General features: G+C 36.9%; 1 long non-coding RNA gene across 1 annotated transcript in view; it reads left to right on the top strand.

Moving 5' to 3' along the window:
• The window catches only part of LOC122176003, a 39,237-nt gene extending 20,604 nt beyond the window's left edge, over positions 1-18,633 (top strand). Inside the window, exons 2-3 of the long non-coding RNA XR_006177600.1 lie at positions 1,127-1,159; positions 18,561-18,633. This is a non-coding gene — a long non-coding RNA (uncharacterized LOC122176003). The remainder of the gene's footprint in view (positions 1-1,126; positions 1,160-18,560) is intronic.
• Positions 18,634-19,908: the final 1,275 nt, after the last annotated feature.

Here is a 19,908-nt window from a genome sequence, read left to right as displayed (position 1 = left end):
AATGGTGACAATGTTGTAACATGAACATCTAACGTTTTTTACAAATGCACTTTAACAAGCTTCACAGCTAACGACATCGTGCATACTATTGAATCTATATTTTTTTTTATTATCTCTGTCCATTTTAAGTGGTTTAAGAGCTCATGTTACTCTAATATCAGTGAAAACTATGTCTATTGCTAGAACAGATCTGTTACGCAAGTTTGTAATAGTAACTAAACCTGTATTTTTCTAGCTTTAGATGCTGAACTGTAATTGTCTTCAATTTAGTTCCCTGATTGGCAGAGACAAATTGTTGCCACAATTCCTTGGCTGTTCAGGTGATACGTATGTTTGTGCTAAGCACAGCCTTGGTTGCAGTAAGTCAGAACTAGTGATTGTGTGATAATTTCAGTAAAGTAGTTGAAGGTCGTATGTTCCTGCATGAAACTGGTGTGTGTCGTGCACTGAACTTGGACCTCAGTCCATCTTCTGAATAAGAGAGACAAAGAAAATAAGGCTTTAAGGCTGAGATAAGGACAGGAACATCACTTTCTAGTTGCTGCCATGGGCAAAGCAACCTCAGCTTGTGCTTGTAGCACCTGATAATGTGGTAACAGTACAAAGCTGTGCCATGGGAACTTGAGAGTAGGCATAAGGGGAGAATTCCTTAAGCTGATGCTGCTCAGTAGACAGCAGAGAGATGGTTGATGCCTCACAGTGGTCAGTGCTCAAGAGAAATTTGGACAATGTTTGTTATTAATATGCTTTAACTTTGGGTTAGCCTCGAGGCTGCAATTAGACTGATTTTTTTGTAGGTCATTTTTAAAACACATCCTTCAGAGTGTCTTGATGTGTTCAAAGAGCTTGCAGCTGTGTTATTCTTACTTTGTTCAGAAAAAAAACAAACAAATATAAAATATTTTTCTAATTCTGCTTTGCTCCATTTCTTAAACTTCTTTTCTCTATCATTATTTTTCTGTCCTTACGAACATGACATGTAAATAGTTAAATCACAGTATAAAAGTGGAAAAAATGTTCTCTTCAGTTTAGTTTTTTCAATTCATTACAACAAAAACCTAAAAAGCAAATAATCTCATTGTTTTGTTGAATAGGTACTAATGCATTTTTTTCCTGTAATTTTCAGGTTTTGACGGTACTGGCTGCTGGCAAAGCTGAGGTAGGAAATCTTGTCTTATACTGAAGGGAAGTTAAATGCTAAATAGTTATCTGTGGTTTTATGGTGTGGTTAACTTTCTCATGGTTTTTGGGTGAAGAATTTGTTATGAGACTTCATTTTGGCACTTGTGCTACTTCTAGTGTTTAACAAGCCATTCCTGGGGATTTTTGTTTTGTTATAAAAATGATTAATTTAATGTGGATCTCAGGAAAGTCCACAGCATTGAAACCACCTACTTAAGACCTTGGTAAGCTTGTGTTATAATTTCCAACAACAGAAGGTGGATATCTCTTCCCTGTACCCTTCTTCAATTTAATTTCTAATTTGCTTCACAAAAATGCATTGTATCTGTTTTAAAATTGATTCTGATGGTTGTCATGGATTCCTTCCAAGTCCAAAACTACCTTGCCTTCCTTATCGAGTGGCGTATCAAATAAGCTGTTTGAACACATTGCGAAATGATGGAGATGTCTGTTTGTATTACACAACTATATTAGCTGAATTTTTACTGAATTCTATAATGACACTGATTGCATTTGGTGTTGCCTATGTTGGGTGCTTTCCATTGCTGTAGTTTAGATTGATCTTAGTTGTATTCGTGTTTATTTTGTTAGCTTGATATTCATATAACCAATTAACTACTACTACACTACTTGGAGAAGAATTGCATTGTACAGGACACATAGGTTCTCCATATGCTAAACTTAAATTGAAATCTGTACTGAAATCTGCCATTTGTTATACTAGCTGCTTACATTTTTGAAAGAGTTTGTTGATTCTCGAATGCTGGCTGGAACATTCACTGACGCTGTGCTGTAAGATGTAGAATCCATTTTACTACTAATTTCCACCAAATCAATTCATTTTCTGTGGTTCATGTGTTCATTTAAAATGTTTTCTTGCCTATACCTACATCACTGTGTGATGGTTGTCATGATCAAGTTCTGCCTTCGTTCCTGAATGCGAAGGCACATTTGCAATAAATGTTGAAATGTCCTGTTGAAAGCTGTTTTAGCTGAAGAACGTAGAAGTCCACATAAATTTCTTTTTTAGCATTTCAAATGGCACTTTTTTCTTCTTTAGACTGATATCCATTAGTTACAGTCCAAAGAATTCCGTAGCAATTATTCCACCACAGACCCACTGTTTGTACTGAAAGCAAGCTGTAATGCAAGTTGTGAGAATATTTAAGTATATAGTTAGTGAAATCTATTTACCAGTCACATTACATATTTATTTTCATTTGCTTGCTCTGTGATGATGTTAAGTGTGTTGTTTAGATGATGTTAATGTCACTAACACCATTCTCAGAAGTGAAAATACTACATTTGTTAGATTTTATTTTGGTTATTTGATTGCTGAAGCAAAATTGGCAGTGCTTTCCGATCACTGATGTTTATTATACTGCGTTTGTCTTTCTTGAACCTTGTTGTTGAATAAGTCACTGCAATTTTAATAAGTGACTGGGATTTTTATTCAGTGCACAGATACTGATTCATTTAATGTCAGCTGGAAGCTCAGAATTTTTCTGTATGAAACTGGTTTTTAACTTACAGTAGGGAACTTGTGAAGAACTCTAAAGCTAATAGTTCTCCATAACAAAATGTCTAGGTGACCTCAACAGCTGTAATCAAATGCATTTTTAATATTACCCTTCGGTTAAGTAAATTGTCTTAGTAATAAAACTAGATAATCTGTTGGTTACCTTAAAGTGCAAGGACACAAGTTTACTTAGATACTGTAAAAGAAAAAAATTCATCTGTATTTAGATTAAGGTGTAATGTTAGTGTTTAATCCTGTTGGTTTGAATCAGTGTCACAATACGTCATGTTTTGGGGGGGTCTTGCAAGGAAGTTTGTACATGATTTTTCACTGTGGCATTGGTTTAAAATCCTGTTGTCTTCATATCAATTGGGTCCACTGACAAATTATCACCTTTAGTTTCCTGTTTTGTATTGAGATTTTTTAGCTCAGGTTTGTGAATGTACAAGTATTACCACTCTTTTTTTTTTCCCTCTGAAGGCTGTTTTCTCACATTTTTAAAGTATTTCCACAGAATCTATTTCTTCTCAGTTGTGTTGGTTTGTTAGCTACTGCTTTCATCATTTTAAAACCTTAAGGAGTTTAACACGTTTAGTGGCTGTTTTTAAAACAGCTTATCATCTGGCCTTTGTGCTTCAACCTATGGAGCAGCAGGCTTGGCAGGCACAGCAAGCAGTGTTTTCGTTAGGCATTGTCTTACTTGCAAACTGGTGTTGCCTTCAGAATTTCTAGCACTGCTCACTTGTTGCTGTGTCTCAGCTTTTAAACCCAATCCATTGCTGATTTGTCCTGGTCAACCACTATATCAACAACCTCTAAATACTTCTAGCATAGAACTATCTCCATTTATTTTTTCCAAAAATTAAGGCAATACTTTTTAAGGTGTTCTTGCAAGTTTTTGTGTCAAGCCTTTCAGGTGACTTTTTGCTCTTCTATTCAAAGAACGTACTGAAATTCAGCACCACTCTAAATCAAAAAGTTTTGTACCGTATTTGAAGATTCCTGTGTTTCTTTGTGCTTTATTGTAAAATTCTTGTAGATCAAATGCTTAAATGTGTGCCTTGCTATACTTGAAGCCTTCATCCCTGTTGAACTTGGAGTAGTTTTACATCTTTCTTAAAGTTTCTGAAGTTACTAGCACAAAGGTGAAGTGATGTGGCAAAGAAATCCCATCTGTACGTTAGGGAAAGCATCCTTCCTTTCCCTCGTCCTGAAAAAGGAGTTACCAAAACAGGGAACAGAAAACTGCTTATGTTTCCTGTTTTCCTCCCTGCCATGTGAATAAATGATTTGATGAAGTTCAAAGCCGCCATCTTGTGAGAATTTAGTGGCAATGTCTGAGTTGAAATATACATTTAGTATAATTATTAATAAGTTCTCAGTCACTTTTGTGCAAGATATGTCAAAGCAGCCTTTTTAAACTGTCATAAAGAAGGTGCCGCCAATGTCTCAATGTAACTGGAAATCAAAATCAGTTCAAGCCAATGAGATTATTAAATCAGAGTGTAAAGAAAACCTCCAAATAGCAAGCAGAATAATATGGCTCTAACGACAACAAAAACCTATGGCTGATTTATGCTGCAATCTGTAAGGTACTTGGTTATCAGGAAATGTCATTGCTAAGCCCCCTACTTTCCGTGCATTGAATGAATAGGTCAGGCCTAGTGAGTAACATGTTTCTGAAAAGGCCAATAAATGTATTACACTTCAGTTGCCCTTTTGCTTCTCTGTATGTGTGGTGGAGAGAAAAATCCTCTGACAGCACTGACAAATGTTTCATTTATATTTTTCTTCATAAAATGTTTATGAAAAATCACGGATGCTCACAGTGCTGTGGAAATATGCTTGTGTGAATGATGTAAGAGATGCATATGCAAGGTGTCTTAAGCAGATATGGTCTGAAAGCAGTTCAGAGCATTCGCGGTTGCTGATATAATTGTTTGTTTGCATGACACTACTGTCTAAAGACCTTAGTTGGAATCCTAGCCATTCAGGTGTGTAGAGGCACATGTTGCATAGCCAGTATGTGAGAAGGTCTTACATAGTTAAGGCACAAAACAGCTAGAAATGGACCACATAGAAGGTCAGTACCAGAATCATGGGATTTCATTGATAGCAGGCGCATACTATGTTTTTGCTGCCCAATTTTTTTTTTTTTAAGGAGTCAGTGGAAGATTATATGGAAATAGGTAACAGCTTTCTAAGAAAATGTGTCAACATTTTTCTACTACTACTGTTATTTCAGTAGTTTACAGTGAGCTATGTACCTAGTAGTCCCACAAATCATTTTGCTACTATATGAGTAATTTTCAAATCCTCTTGGCTTTGATTCATTTCTATGGGAAAACATCAATGGAAAGTTCCTCTGGGGAAACATGAATGCTTGATTGGATGCTCTTAGGATAAATGGCAGGTGTTGCATTAAAAATTCATGGTAGATAAAACATAGCTTTCCTATGCTCTACTTTCTTCTCTAAATTACATGCGAAGTCCTAGTCTGCTATCACTCCAGGTAGGTATGTACCAAGTATGTACTCAGGACACGAGATGTTTCCATTTCTGTTGTTTTTGTGGAATGAATTAATGGGTTATATCCTCTTCCATTTCTGATGCATCATTCTTTTCATCAGCTGAAGATGAAGGCATTGAATCTTGATAAGTAATCAATAATTTGCTTTGGTATTAAGTTTGATTTAATGTTTATACCTCTAAGTTATTTAGAGCAAGAGGATGCTTGTATCTTAAAGAGCAGAAGCAATTTGTATAAAACTGTAGCCTAACACTTTCTGTACATTCACAGCAGTGATTATTTTAAGGATTTAATCAACTTCATTGTTTGCCAAGAGGACTTGAGAATTTATGAAGAAAGTAATGATTACAATAAGGTGGTCTTTGTTGCTTGATGTGACTGTCATAAGCTGTCACAAACCGTATCTGAACTGGAATGTATCACTAACAAAATATGTACGTACAGATAATTGCAATAAATTATTAGTTGATTGTATTGTCATACTGTTACTTATTCATCATTTTAAGTGTAAATTTAAGAATTATGTGTGAAGCTCTATTTTACTTGTCAGATTTATGAATCTGAACAGTTAGAAATGGAACTGCGGGAGCTGCGATTTTAATGTTTACTTGTAAGCAATTTCCACTGAAAAGTATTTTACAAGCATGTAAGCTGAGTAAGGGTCTGAACTCCCACTGAAAGGTGTCTGCAGCTAATTCAATGTCACATATAAATCCTGCTGAGCACATTCCTATGCCTTCAGATACCTAATAAACTCTCAGTTGCCAGTCATGGGAGCTCCCAACTGTAGCAATTATCTTGACAAGTTAATATTGGCATTCCAAACGTGGCAGAAAAGAAATTCATAGCAGCGCATGCCTGGTAGGTGACCTTTGAATGTGATCTGAGTGCAACTGCCTCTGAACAGTTGAAATATCTGCCATCATTTGTAGTTGCTAGCTTCCCTCCGACTTTTATTATCAAAGGCAGAATCCTGAATGTCTTCTGATACTTGAAAGGTTTAATGATGTTGGTTACATATATATGTATATAAAAAAAACTTAACAAAATGGATGGGAAGGAATTGTAGAAAGTTCTCATCCATTTTTTAAATTGAATATGAATTTATAAGATCATTCTCCTTCAATATGAAATCCTCTACAGTAATTTTAAGCTGTGCAGTGAGAGACTGTCTTGCTGTAGCTGCTACTGTAAAGTCTAATTTGCTGCATAAAGTATGAGAGTTGTAATGAAATACGAGCCTGGAGAGCAAGTCTTTTGATCTTGAGTAGTCAGAAGGTTGGCATGTATAGTGCTGTGAAAATAAATGATGTCAAAACTGTAGAATATAATTTATGGTTTGGGGACTTTACTGATGTAAGTGGAAGCTTCTTCCATTGGAAAGCAAATAGTTCAACATAAATAAATGAATAGAAATGACAAAATTTTGTAAATTAAATTTTGCAGTGCATCGCTTTGGATATATCCAGTTGACTAATAATTTGTTGATTATGAATTATGAAAAAGGTCATTTATAAGAGATAATGAGGACTTCAGCCTCCGTTTCTATTTCTTTAAGTACTAGGCGTTATCTGTCAGCTGGTTTGCTAAATAGTTGCTTATGTAAATTGTATGTACTTACAACCTGGGCATCCTGACCTAGCTGTGGTGTCCCTGTTCATAGCAGGGGAGTTGGACTAGATGGCCTTCAGAGATCCTTTCCAGCTCTAAGGATTCTATGTTTCTATGATTATGTGATAGGACAGAGGCTTCTTAAGATAATTAGATTTAATGTTAAAAAAGGCAACAGTAATCTATGTGTTGACATACATGTATGTCTTTTATAAATATACATATATAAAGCCCACATATTTAGAACCAGTCTTTACCGGAGAAAATGGTTTCCAAGATGCTTCAGCACTGTATGTCAGCAACTTGATGGCAACAGAAGTGAATATAGACTGGGCCTGCTAAAGAATCAGTACTGACTTAAACATGTGCTTTCTTATTGTTCCTGTTGGTTGGGCTGCTTTGGTGTCTCCTTGCTAGATGTTGTAAGTTTTTCCTGGTTATGAAAGAACTGCAGCATGTTTTGATGAAGATTCTGAAGATGCTGTATTAATCACACCTTCTCTGTCCTTTTGCTGAGCCTTTTAGGAGCATCATCCTGTCAGAACTGTAGATGTGTCATACTGATCTCGATGATTATATCAACCAAAGCAAACTTGATTTTGAAGGAAAAACTTCATATTCTCAAAGCTCAAATGTCTCCTAAATATTTATAAGCTACGAAAGTTCATTAAACGCCTTTGTTCTGCGATTATTAAACCGAAGGGTGACAGTTCATGTTCTTGTCACATTAATGTGAAGTAGTAATATCTAAATTCATCTGTATGTGTTTTCAATCATATGAATACGCAGAGGTAACATTTTTTTTTTTATATATCTTGGCAAGGCAAGAAGATAAATAGGTGAAAATGTGCATGTGTTTGAGCGATAAAGTTGGTTTAATGATTCTTGGGGAAATGTTTCCTGTGGTACATATGCTAGTGACTTGATTGAACAGGACAGACTCATGCAGTTCAATTAATGTGCAAATATGTGTTCACTGAACTTTCATTCCATTTATCACATGGACGTGGAAATAGGGTCATTTTTTATCTTCATATTATGTATATGACATCTTAGTTTGCTTCTTGCACGTTGCTATGCAAAAAAATAGTAATGTGGCACACCATAGGCAATAGGAATTGGAGATAAATTCCTCAGCTGTCAGAAACATCTTTAAGCAGATCTTTGTTTGAAGATAAACCTCTTCTTTCTGCAGGGATTAACATTAAGAAAGCACGCTCTACCTATTAAAATTGTATACTTCTCTTGGCCATATGCTGTGAAAAATCATTGGCAACAATTGACATATTTCTAAAGTACAAAACGTACAAAGACAGTGTAACTCACAGGAAAAAAAACTCAAAAGGCAGTTGCAATTGAAAATACATTAGTATTTATTGTTGATTATTTAAAATAAGTCACCTATTGCAAGGCTTTGGTGCTTTTAATGGTTCCCTTTCAGACCTACTGAAGTTTTTTGGGAACTGTTTTCTTGGCAAACTTCATATTGCCTTGGATATCACTGAGCTTAAATTCTGGGCTGGCTTTTTGTGGTCCATGCAGGCAGTAAAGCAGAAGGCAGGCATGCTATCTCTTCACCAGCTGAAATCTCTTACAGCCTGTAATAAGGGAAGTATCAATAACATCTGATCCAGTGTCTGTGTTAAAGGTTTCATAGAAATAGCAGAGGAATCCACAAAATCTGGCCCTTTCTTCTGACTAACAGCTCCAAATCAGATTATCAAGGTTACAGCTGGTTAGTCAGTTTGCACACTGAAAGTATACACAGGAAATTGTTGGAAGCATAGATAAAGATTTTTCTTTTGTTTGTTTTCTGTAATTGAAAAGAAAAAAACGAAGCCATTTTTTTTTTTTTTTTGTCAATATTGAGCAAAAATAATTCATAACTGTGGAAAATTTCATAGGTACAGTGTAGAATAATGTGATAAAAATTCTTTTTCTAGTTGCATATAAGGGTATAGGAATGCATTTAAAATTTTTATTGCTGTGTTTCATTGATGGTCTAAAGACCTTTTGGCTGATACAGGCAGCCATACAAATCAAAGACTAGCAGAATTCTCCATGGAATTGTAATCTTCCCAGGCAAAGCTTATAACCTTTAAACAAACCACAGGGCAAATTCTCTACCATGTAAATTGGCAGAGCCTCATAAAATGTAATGGAACTGTGCCAGCTTTTAAGAGCAGTGAATTTCATCATAGGTGGAAGGTGGCAGAAGCTTGAAGAGTCTAAACTGTTAATTATCATACCAACACATCTTGTTAAGCAGGAAACAGTCCTGTTGGCTTGGGGTCTGAAATATCTGGTAAAAAGTATATTATTTCAGCAGCTATTTAGTTTTGTAACTCAATGCTTTAATTAATGTAATTGGTCCATTTCTTCATCTCTATGTTAAAAGCTCCTGAAAAGAGCTGTCAGTCTGAAGCACAACTATCAGTGAACTGCAGTTACATTTTGGGCTGCCACCTGTTGATATTGAAGTATCAGATGTGATCAATTTCCTCATTTACTGTCTGGGAGCTGAGGTAACAGTTACAGCAGTGACTCCAAGGTACACAAATGCATGAAAACACAAATACTTCAGTTTATGCTTCTTTGTATAGAGAAGAGATGCAGATCTGCTGAAGTTTGAAGTACGCAGTGCTCGATGATATGCAAAGAAATAAACCTGTCCCATCACTGAAAGGACGAGCCATGTCTATCAAAGATGAGTACTGTACTGAAGTGACTATATCACATGCTATTAGAACCTGTGTGATGTGAGAACTTAAAATTTTAGAAAGAAGCATGTTTATTTTTAATGAAGCCACATTACTGTTACTTATCGTGCATGAAATGGGCAAAACAAGTATTCATTCACTAAGGTTTGTGAGCAAAATGTCAATGGTTTGGAGAAAACAATCACTGAAGTGCAATAGGAATGTAGTTTTCCATCAGTACCTTGATCAAAACGTTGGTTGCAGAAGTGATAGAGAATTAGGGTTTTATATTTGGGAGAAACAATGAATTTGTGTCTTGTGCATTAGTTATTTCACAGAGGAAGAGATTGAGCCACACAGCGTCTTGTTTTGGGATGTATCTCCCTCACTAGGAGGCTCTAGAAAGGTGCTGCTGATCATTATGTTGCATGTTAAAAAAAAAAAAAAGGCTTTTCTTGTTAGCAGTGCTCACTGTGAAAGTGAATAGACGGAGTTGTGAGATGTTTTGGGGTTGTTTCCACCCCCCCCTCCTTTTTTGACTGATATATTAAAATAGTTCACTTTCCCTTTGCGGTTTGGTTTACCATCTTGCATTGACTTAACTCAAAAGGTCAATCTGAATGAGATTGCTGGCAAATTAGTTTTGAAGTCTACTTTTCAGAAGGAGAATCACAATAGCAGACAAATGCGTATCCTAATATTAACTGAAAGCCAAACCAACCAGACAAATTGATTTATTCCTCTGTTAGACTCTTCAATATGTATTTACTTCATTTGTTATATGGAAGCTGTATTTAGTTGTGATTCCCTGCTGCTCAACAGTGTTTTAGGAGAGAAGTTACAAAAGCCCAAGGAGAGTGAGAAGAATGGAAGTAACGAGCACTTCTGATTGTGGCTGTATCTGGCAGAAAGTTAGGTTTGCAGCTCTTTGGTGAATAATGTAAATACTAAATTAGAGATACAGCATAGTCAAATGTGTCACTTCTAATTATTAGAAGTACTTTATGGTAGAGAGAATGCGAAAGATTAAGAACCATATGAGACTCTAATTGAGCTGCTTTTCCCACAGGTGATTTGGCATTTAATTCTTTATCACCAGTGCTCGTCTCGCTTGGCTGCTCTGCTGTAAATATGTGGCTTCACATCAGTTCTAGATTGGCAAAATTTCTTGTGAAAATTCTTTGATCTCTTGGTCTCTATACTGCTGCTTCCTCCTCCTTTCTCTCTAATCTCTGCTTTGTCTCAACTCTCCTGTTTTTCTTTGTCTCTGAAGTGTTCCATTAGCCCATATGTACTGACTAAGAACTATTATTTGTAGCTATAGTGGCAGAGTCAAGATACAGGAAATACTGAAGTAATTATTTTATTAATGTTTATTTGTGGTCCGTGACTTCTGCAGAATTCATTTTCATTGGCTAAAATGAAACAGGGAAATACAGAGAGAAGTCATTTTACAAACAAATGATATAAAGCAATAAGAAGAATGTATAAAGCCGTGGAGTCATCAGCTTGGAATGACAAGTCTTAAAGGTCATATTTGGCTGGTGACCTTAAATAACAATCAGAAATGATCATTGCTAGTCAGGCTTCTCTCCCTCTAAAGGCTGTTTTGTTTTTTTTCCCCCTTAAGAATTTCTATTACGCTGTTTTTTTTTAAAATATGAATAACAATAGAGAAGTCATGATAATATATACAACTGTAGAGATAATGATGAGCAGAAACTATTGCAATATTTAAATGTTCCAGCACTGTCATTTCACTGTTTGCAGTAAAATAGACTTGCAATTAGTTTGCAAGTCTGTTAATTAGTGTCAGAGTAAACACCTAACACATTCTCCCTGTTGATTTGCTGTATTGTAATCGTATTCCTTCTCCAGCTCTCACTGTTGAGTCATTGCATCTCTTTCCTGTAGCTGCACTAAGGCTGCTGTGTCTCCATGATGTTATGTCAAACTGGCACTGAGTAACTCTGACTTGCTGCTGTAGAGGTTCCAACCGTGGCCTTTGAAGTAAACAGCTAGCTGGTTTGGAGACTCAAAGTTTAGCACCTAATGAAGTTTATTGTTGTAGAATGGAGGAGTATCCATAACATGCTGTAGGAAATCAATACTTAACCATCAAGTCTGTGCTTGTTTCTGCTGTTGCGATCCTCTTTTGCTTGCTTCTGTGTCATTCTAGTACAGTTGGGAAGGCAAATGGATTATAGAGGTGGATCCACTGATGCTTAATATCAAAAGGGGCTGTTGTAAGAAAGAAGGGGACTGACTCTTTTCCAGAGTCTGTGGTTAAAGAACAAGGGGAAATGGTTTCAAAATTGAAGAGTGGAGTTTTAGACTGGATAATAAAGAAGTTTTGGTTTTTTTTTTTCCTGGAAGGGCAGTGAGGCAGTGGCAGAGGCTGCCCAGAGCTGGTGGTGCCTCATCCCTGCAGACCCTTGGGGTCAGGCTGGGTGGGCTCTGAGTACTGATGGATCTGTGGGTGTCCCTGTGCATTGCAGGGAGTTGGACTGAATGATCTTTAATGGTCCCTTCCAGGACAAGAAGTTCTGTGATTGTGTTCCTATTTCAGCCCAGAGTTCAAACATTTTGAAATGTGCTTTTTTTTTTTTTTAAACCTTATTTGTTTGCACACTGAGTTACCAGAGATAAAATGACCTCAGCAATCCTTAGTTAGCAGGACAAGGACTTGGTTGCAGGAGTTTTCAGAGAGTGCTGTGTGACATGATGAAAGCCAGGTAAAGTCTCAGAATTCTCAGTGTTGCGGATGCAGATTTTTTAATGTGATTTAGCACTGTCTTTATATTCATAATTTTAGCTAAATGGCAACTGGGCCTTTAGGAAAGACAATTACACACATTTCTACAAAGTATTGATTATTCACATTCATGGGATATGGCTTGCTGCCTTGCAAATTATTTTTAAATACATTTTTAATAAATCTTGTAGTAATTTCCAGGGGCATAATACAAATAACTCCACACAGTACAGCTGCTTTTGTCATGAAGTGATTGGTTGCTTTTTTATAAACCATGGAATCCTTCACTAGAATTTCAAAATAAAACCTTTTTTTTTTTTTTTTATAGCAAACTTGAGATTTAAAAAAACAGAAATTGTGGAATTATCTAGAAAAGGAACCAGTCCAGAATTCTCTTTAATGCGGGATAGCTTCCATTTTCAGTTAGTTTTGTCTGGGAGCTGTAAGAATGGAAGGCGTTACGTTGGATGAACTGTGGCCTTTACCATGGAGACACAGCTTCTAATGGTCAGCTGTAGCTGAGTGTTGTTTAGTTTTATTGAGCTTTACTCTGATGAGTAACACCCTTAAAATTCATTTCTCTTCTTGCAAAGCACGACCTGTTTTTATTTTGCTTTGGGTTTGTTTTTTTAAGCACCCCAAATTCAGCTGTGTAAGAATGCCCATGTCTGCTTAATGGCAAAATGTGAAGTGCTTGGCAGATATTCACCTGTCCCTTTCCCATGTGCTGGTTCTGCCCTGTGACTGACAGGTGTACACCAGAGCTGCATCCTCCCAAGCAGGGACTGCTGATGTGGAGGTCTGAAATGTTTAAATTTATGCCACCGAGCTCTCTAAAAAATAAAAATAATAATAATAAAAAAAGATTCCCTCTTTGTGAAATGTTTTAAAGTGAAGACATGATTGCATTCTGATTAAATGTAATTACAAGTGACCTTAATTAGCTCCTGATCCCATGAGTCTAGAGGAATGCTCTATTTAAAATGAACTAAGATGAAAAATGAATATCACTGTAGTGAAAAAGACCTTTTTTTTTCCCCCATGTGTTTTCCTGGTGTTTAATAGTGAAGAACTGTGAATCAACAAATCGAATGTAAAACACTCAGAACAGGAATATAGACATAAAGTCACCAGCAACCTTTTTGTAATCATTCCCATAACTGATTTTAAACATTGGATTTTCATGGGTAGGTAACCATTTACTTTCAACATGAGTTGCTGTGATAAGAATTTATTACAGGACCTCAGGGAAATGTTGTTACATCTATTAAAAAAAAGTTACCATTAATTTTGTGGAATTAGAACATCGATTTAATTTGGCCTTTTTTAATTGATGTTAGGTAGCTTGGGAACTGATGTCCTCACTTTGTAAATGCATTTAATCACTTCTTGCTGCAAAACCTTGAACATAATTTTTCCAATCACAGCTGACAGTTCTAGGGTTAAAGCTCAGAGCTAATGAATTCACGTAGACTGGGTACTGTACTACCTTGGCATCCTTTAAAATTGTTTACATTACAAAGCAAGTCTGAGTAATTTTAATTAGATAAGCCCACTAGGTTTTCTTTTTCTAAATAAATTTTTATCTGCTCTTGTTAGCACAGTAATTCAATTTGATGCTGTTCTCCTTCACGGGTAAATATTCTTATGCTTGTAAGGTTGTCAGCTAGCAAACAGTAGAACAGTTAAATATATGGTCAGAGAGTGCTTGGGGTGAAGCAGCACTTTGGTGGTTGTTTCTGAAGGCGAAGGGTTTTAGCAGCATCTGGACAGACACTGTCAGATTAGAAGTTGTGCATTTCACAAGAGCAAATGTCAACATGCTCAGATTAATAATGGCACTTCAGATGAATGATGTGGTAATAATTGTGTTAAAAATTAGCCTGCTTATTCTCATTTGTGGTTTTTCTTCAACACTTTATACTTCATTTGAGAATAGAAACAGATTGAGGGGGGAGATGATTAAATGACTTATTCCTGTTGAACAGTCCTTGTTGCAACTATTGGTTTTGCTTTCCCTAAAGAGCATGCCCCCCAGCCAGCCCTCAAAAAAAGAGAAAAGAAGGGGGGAAAAAAATAAGAAATCCAGAAATTCTTTTACTATTGAATATCGCTTTTCATTTCTTTCTGCTCTTGTTATTAACCTAGTTTACAACCTCTCAGGCACCTGGTGGGAACAGTGGGATAGGAGAAGAAAACAAGTGTGTTTCTGAAAGGCTCCCAACAGCTGTCAGGAAAGTCAAGATGTGTCTCTGCATGGAGGGCTGGTTTAAAAAAAAATAATATATATATGCACACACAAATATAAATAAAACCCAGTGAAGCCTTTCAGGATGCTACTAGGTTTGGTAGGTTGTTTTTATGCTGCCAGTGAAGAAGGGTCTGATTATCCCTAATGGAACCTGCATAGATGTAACAGTGCAGGAATCAGTGTAGCATGCTGAAGGCATGGCTTTTTCTCTTTGTTCATAGGGAAGGACATAATTTTATTTGTACTTAACCTAATATGTACTGCCCAGATCTCTTAAAAATCAGTTATAAGTAAATTCCTATATCGATCTGATTTAGTACAGAAGTACACAGAAACACTTGTGGGATATCATTACCATAGAGTCTGTCCAAGACATGTTATTTAATTGGATTTGCAAAGTACACATTTCTTTGGACTGATGTTCCTGTTTTTCTTTTAAACATTTGTCTTTCAAGTTAGTATCTTGCACTTTTTCGTTGATGAAACTGAGGACAGCTTGGGATCCTGTTATTGACATTTGTGTTTAACCCCTGCCTATTAGAAGGAAACTTGGAATATACAGTTTCCATTATTTTATTTTACTTTTTTTTTTTTTTTTTTACTCATGCAGTAGTGCTACTTCTCCTAGACCTAAAGCCAGCTGCTTATTTAATTTATTTAATGAGCTACAACACCTTTAGGGAGACTTTAAAATGAGGACCAGATTTATGTGCAAGTGAAACAATTAGTTTCCAAGGACTGCAAACCACCAAAAGCAGCAAAATCCCGGTTTTAGGCTATACAGAACTTCACTGCATCTCTCAGCAGCAGCTGTGGCTCCCTGCCTTGGTTTCGCTCACCCTGTGGTGATGGCAAAGCAACTCAGTTGATAACCATGAGCTATTTGGGGGTGCTGAGATGGGGCATGGCACACCCAGCCCTTGTTTTGCTTCCTGTCCTTAATCCTTTTCCTTCTGAGAGCACAGGTAAGGTGTGATGTGATGTAGGGCTTGATGGCTGATACTGGTAAACATCCATGCATCCTTGGTTGTGTGAATTCTGCAGCCTTTGTTGTGCACATTTGGCATGGGCAGCACATCATTCTCAACACGCAGGCACCTACAGGTTTATGAGACTGAGTTTCCTTAGCTGATTTGTGAGTGAGCCTTACAGGAATGAAGGTGAAGTGCAGTCAGGCTCCAATCTTAGGGAATGGGATTGTTAATTGCTTTCCTCTAAATGACATGCTTGTCTGTCTGTGAATATATTACTGTGCTATTAGTCTCATCAGGCCGCAATGCTGGACTTGAACCAGGTCTTAACATAATGTGCAAAAATAGCTGCTTTTTTAGCTCGAAGAAATCTAGAGATCTGGGAATTCAATTTCCAGATCTTAAATCCTGGTCATCCCTGCAGAGTCCCTGAAGAGTGACTTTCCTGGAGTCCTCTTCTCATAGCTCTGTGAAGAGGAGTGCAAGACAGCTGGGCTCTCCACATTAATTAGACTGAGGAATTATTTCATAAAAGATGAGAAAATAGACCAAAAATCATCTAATCCCTTGGTGGAAATGCTGCTTGAGTAGTATTAGAGGGGGTTGGCCTACTGCTTAGGAAACTTCAGCTGGCCAAACCGCTGCTAGCTTTTCATCCACCCTTAAAACTTCTGGGGTAAGAGTTGGTGAGCCGATCAGTCAGAGCACAGCTGCATTTATGTGGTTGAAAACTGGTGCTTTGTGGATATTTCATAGACATGTGACATATTTTCCCTGTGGTGGTTTAGTAAGTTTTGGATTATTGTTGGGAAGGTATTTGTAAAATGGCATCTTTTCATCAAGAAACATTCACTTCAGAATCCTTCTTAGAACTGTGTTGTTCACTGCTCACCTGTTCTTCTCCTTAGATAAATGTTCCAGTCACCATGTCAGAATGCTGATCCAGTGACTGTATCAGTGGGTGCAGGTGACAAACTGTATGTCATGAATATAGCCCTGACCAGGCAGCTGGGAGAAATAGCAATAGCATTCTCAATAGTTAAAACTGAAGGTGATAAAGTTTTTGGCTGAATGAGGGAGTGGAATTATGATAAACGAGGGAAGAAATGAAGAAAATATGGTCCCAAATGTTTCTTCCAGCAAGCTAATTAAAATATGTATATACACCTGTGGTGTTTGAGAAGGAAATTGTAGAGTATTTTATAGGAGAGGCTCTTAAAAGTTAAATTCTCCCTGCTGAGGTTTAGACTGCACAGTGTAGATACATCAGACGTTGATACTTGAGCCACTAAGTCTGGAAAGGAGCAATATTTTCATTATGGGTATTCCTGTTATTGTGCAGTGATTGTCCCTATAAATTGCTTATAGAAACTGAAAAGACTCTAGAGATGGAGCATGTTACCAGTTAATGCAATTCCTTTCCCAGTGGAAACAATTTGGGACCAGAGGAGATAGGATTACAGCACGTATTCAGCTGTCTGCATTTCCCAGAACATTCTGCCCTAGGCAGGCTGTGTGGTTACCCCTCCTAAAGACCTGTGCTGTGTGATGGCAGAGTCACAGTGGGTCGTACACTGGACCTAAATTACCCATCAGGGACTTAAAAATAGAGCAACAGAGCAATCTCTGTTTATAATGAACATTATAAACAGTATCTATTTACTACACTCAGATTAGAAAGCAAATGCAGACTTTCTTTTTAAAAGCAAGCAAACAAACAACAAACTTTAGGAGGTTGGGGGAGAGGGGGTTGTCCTTTTTTTCTTGTAAATTCTTTGATAGAACTCCACAAATAAGAGAATCTGACTATTAGCAAGTACATCTGTTGTATAATCTGGTTGAAAATCAACGATCAGCTTTATTCTGCTTTGTAATTTCTATATGGTGAATGAACTGGTCTCTTTTCCCCGTGTCACTGAGTTCAGTCGGGTAGCAGACAATGTTTACTCATTTGTGTCTGGTATGTTTTGTACTACATAATGAAAATTCTAAAAACTATGTGGCAAAAAATTGTCCAGAGCCAAGCAAGGCAAGCATGGAAGGAAGAGGCTAATATGTGTGCAACCAAAGGATTTGTATTTCCTTTCTATTTTTAATGATATTGTCTACTACTGTAGAGAAAGGTGAGTGAACAGCAAAATAAATCATGTTGTTTTTTATGTAGGAAATACTCCAACTACCTATAGCTGCTCTAAATTCAATCTAAAATTCACAGTAGATCATTTGCTTCAATATTATCTAATTATGACGTACTCAGTGAAACATCTTGTGATTAAAATAAAGCCAGGATTGCTCTCCTTCATGAAATTATTAACTTCTGAATTCATGGCATCGTGCAGCATTTGCTTTGGGCTATGAGTACATAGGTACATCAGCCCAGATCCGTGGGGCATACTGCACTCAGTTCTATCACAGGACTGTCACATCTTTCAGATCTGACTTAGAAGCACTGTGAGTTATAGACACCTCCCTTTGTAGCTTCTAATGGCTGAATTATTTTAAAAGATTGTTTTTTAGAAGAAAGATGGAATGCCTTCTCATCAGACCTAATTTCAGATCTGTCTTTGATGTGTGGTGTTTGTCATACGCTCAGGTCAGCCCTCTGTGCCTCAATCTTAATTTCTCAGTTCAGTCATCAAAGTGTGCAGAAGTGTACTCTGTTAGCAATTATTTTACACAGCTATTGCCAAGCCCACTCTGGAAATAGGTGAAGCACCCTTTTCCAGCAATAATCTAATAGATATAGGAAAACATCTGCAGGAAACCCAAGCCATCTTTAATTGCTTGTAGAACACCAAACTTGCATAGACAAAAGAATTAGTTTTCACAATTCTTAAATGGAAAGTTAGAAAAATATATGTATAGCAAATGATTACTTTTGCTTCCACAATAAAAATCAAATTTGCTTTATAAAATAACTAACTATTCCATCTTCCCGAACAAAAGCAGCTGCACCCATTTCAGGTGCAATGTGTTGGGTTTGGTTGGGTGGTGTCAAGTTTTGTTTTCCATATTTACTCATTTGCATTGCTCTTTCTGTAGGTCACTGTGAAGTCGCAGGGCTAAGGAAAACTACTGCACGGATCATTGCAGTCTGACCGTGTTTCTGTTAATGGTATTTGTCCAAACTTTTGCTTAGTTCATGTGAGAGGAAAATTCTTCATTTTTAAGTGTTTAGTGGGCCAGGCTTTGTAACGTGTTTCATCTCTGAAAGGATGTTTCCTTTGTAAGGTGACAGTACAGCAGATGAGTGGGTGTTCCCCACAAAATCTATTTTCTGTTCTTCCAGGCCTCATGTTTAACATTTCAGTGTGATCTACTTCTCAGTAGGATATAATATTAAGTAGATACTGTGCAGATTTTTTATTTATACTTTTTTTTCCAGACAAACAGACAAAATACATAGGACTGACTCTTTTTTAAGGCATGGACTTCTGGATTTATAGAGATCATTCCTAAGGACAGATGATACTTAAAGGGCTTGATCAGCTGGTGCTTGGCGCAGTGGCCGTCACAGTTGGAATTGCAGTGGTAGTTTGCAGCTGCAGAAAAAACTGTACGGCTATTACTGGGCTCCTTAAGAGAAGAAACTTATGTTCATGGAATCTTCAGTACTTCAGCACTTTTCTCCCAGTTGTAAATATTTTCCATTCTCTTTGGAGAAACTCGTCATGAGGACAATTGCATATTATTAACGGCCTTGAAAAATAAATAAAGCATTCCTTTGTTGCTAAGAGAGTGCATGCAGCTTATGCTTCTGTCCTCCTTCTGTATTATTATTCTACAAACTATTCTTCCAGAGAATCTATTTGATGCTTTTTCCCCCTTATAAGAAGCTTACAGGACACAAAGCAATAGAAATTCACCTGAATATTGTTCTTGAAGAGTTATTTTCTTACTACCTTGAACAAACTGCTTGTATTAAAAATGAAAGATTTGGAAAACATAATAACATCTGCCTTTTATCTCTCATTTAATGAAGCAAAATTCTCCCTAAGAGTGCCTTGGAGTATTTAAAAGCATTAGTGATACAGTAATTACAGTCTCAAGAAAATGTCACTGCTTTGTGTGGCACTCTGGATGAACCTTTGCAGGAGTAATGAAGATGAGTTTTGCCAATGTCCTATTGGTGGAAGTTAGGGATTCTAGAGGCATGAGAGCAGTTTCTGATGAAGGAGTGTATGAGAGTCCCTGGTGACATGGCACACAGATGTAGTGCTAAGCAGTGCTGTTGGCCTGCCTGGCTGCCCTTGACTTGTAGGAGAGGTTACAACAGTGATGACAATTTAAGAGAGATATTGAAGAGAAACTAGAGGGTTTTCTGTGAAGCCAGAAGCGCTCTGTAATAAGTCCTATTAATCATGAGTAATATTTCATACTCATAGCTGTT

This window comes from Lagopus leucura, unplaced genomic scaffold, assembly GCF_019238085.1.
Source record: "Lagopus leucura isolate 7727_CA_CO unplaced genomic scaffold, USGS_WTPT01 Super-Scaffold_760, whole genome shotgun sequence".
Lineage (NCBI taxonomy): Eukaryota > Metazoa > Chordata > Aves > Galliformes > Phasianidae > Lagopus > Lagopus leucura.
This window is presented reverse-complemented; position numbering and strand designations above follow the sequence as displayed.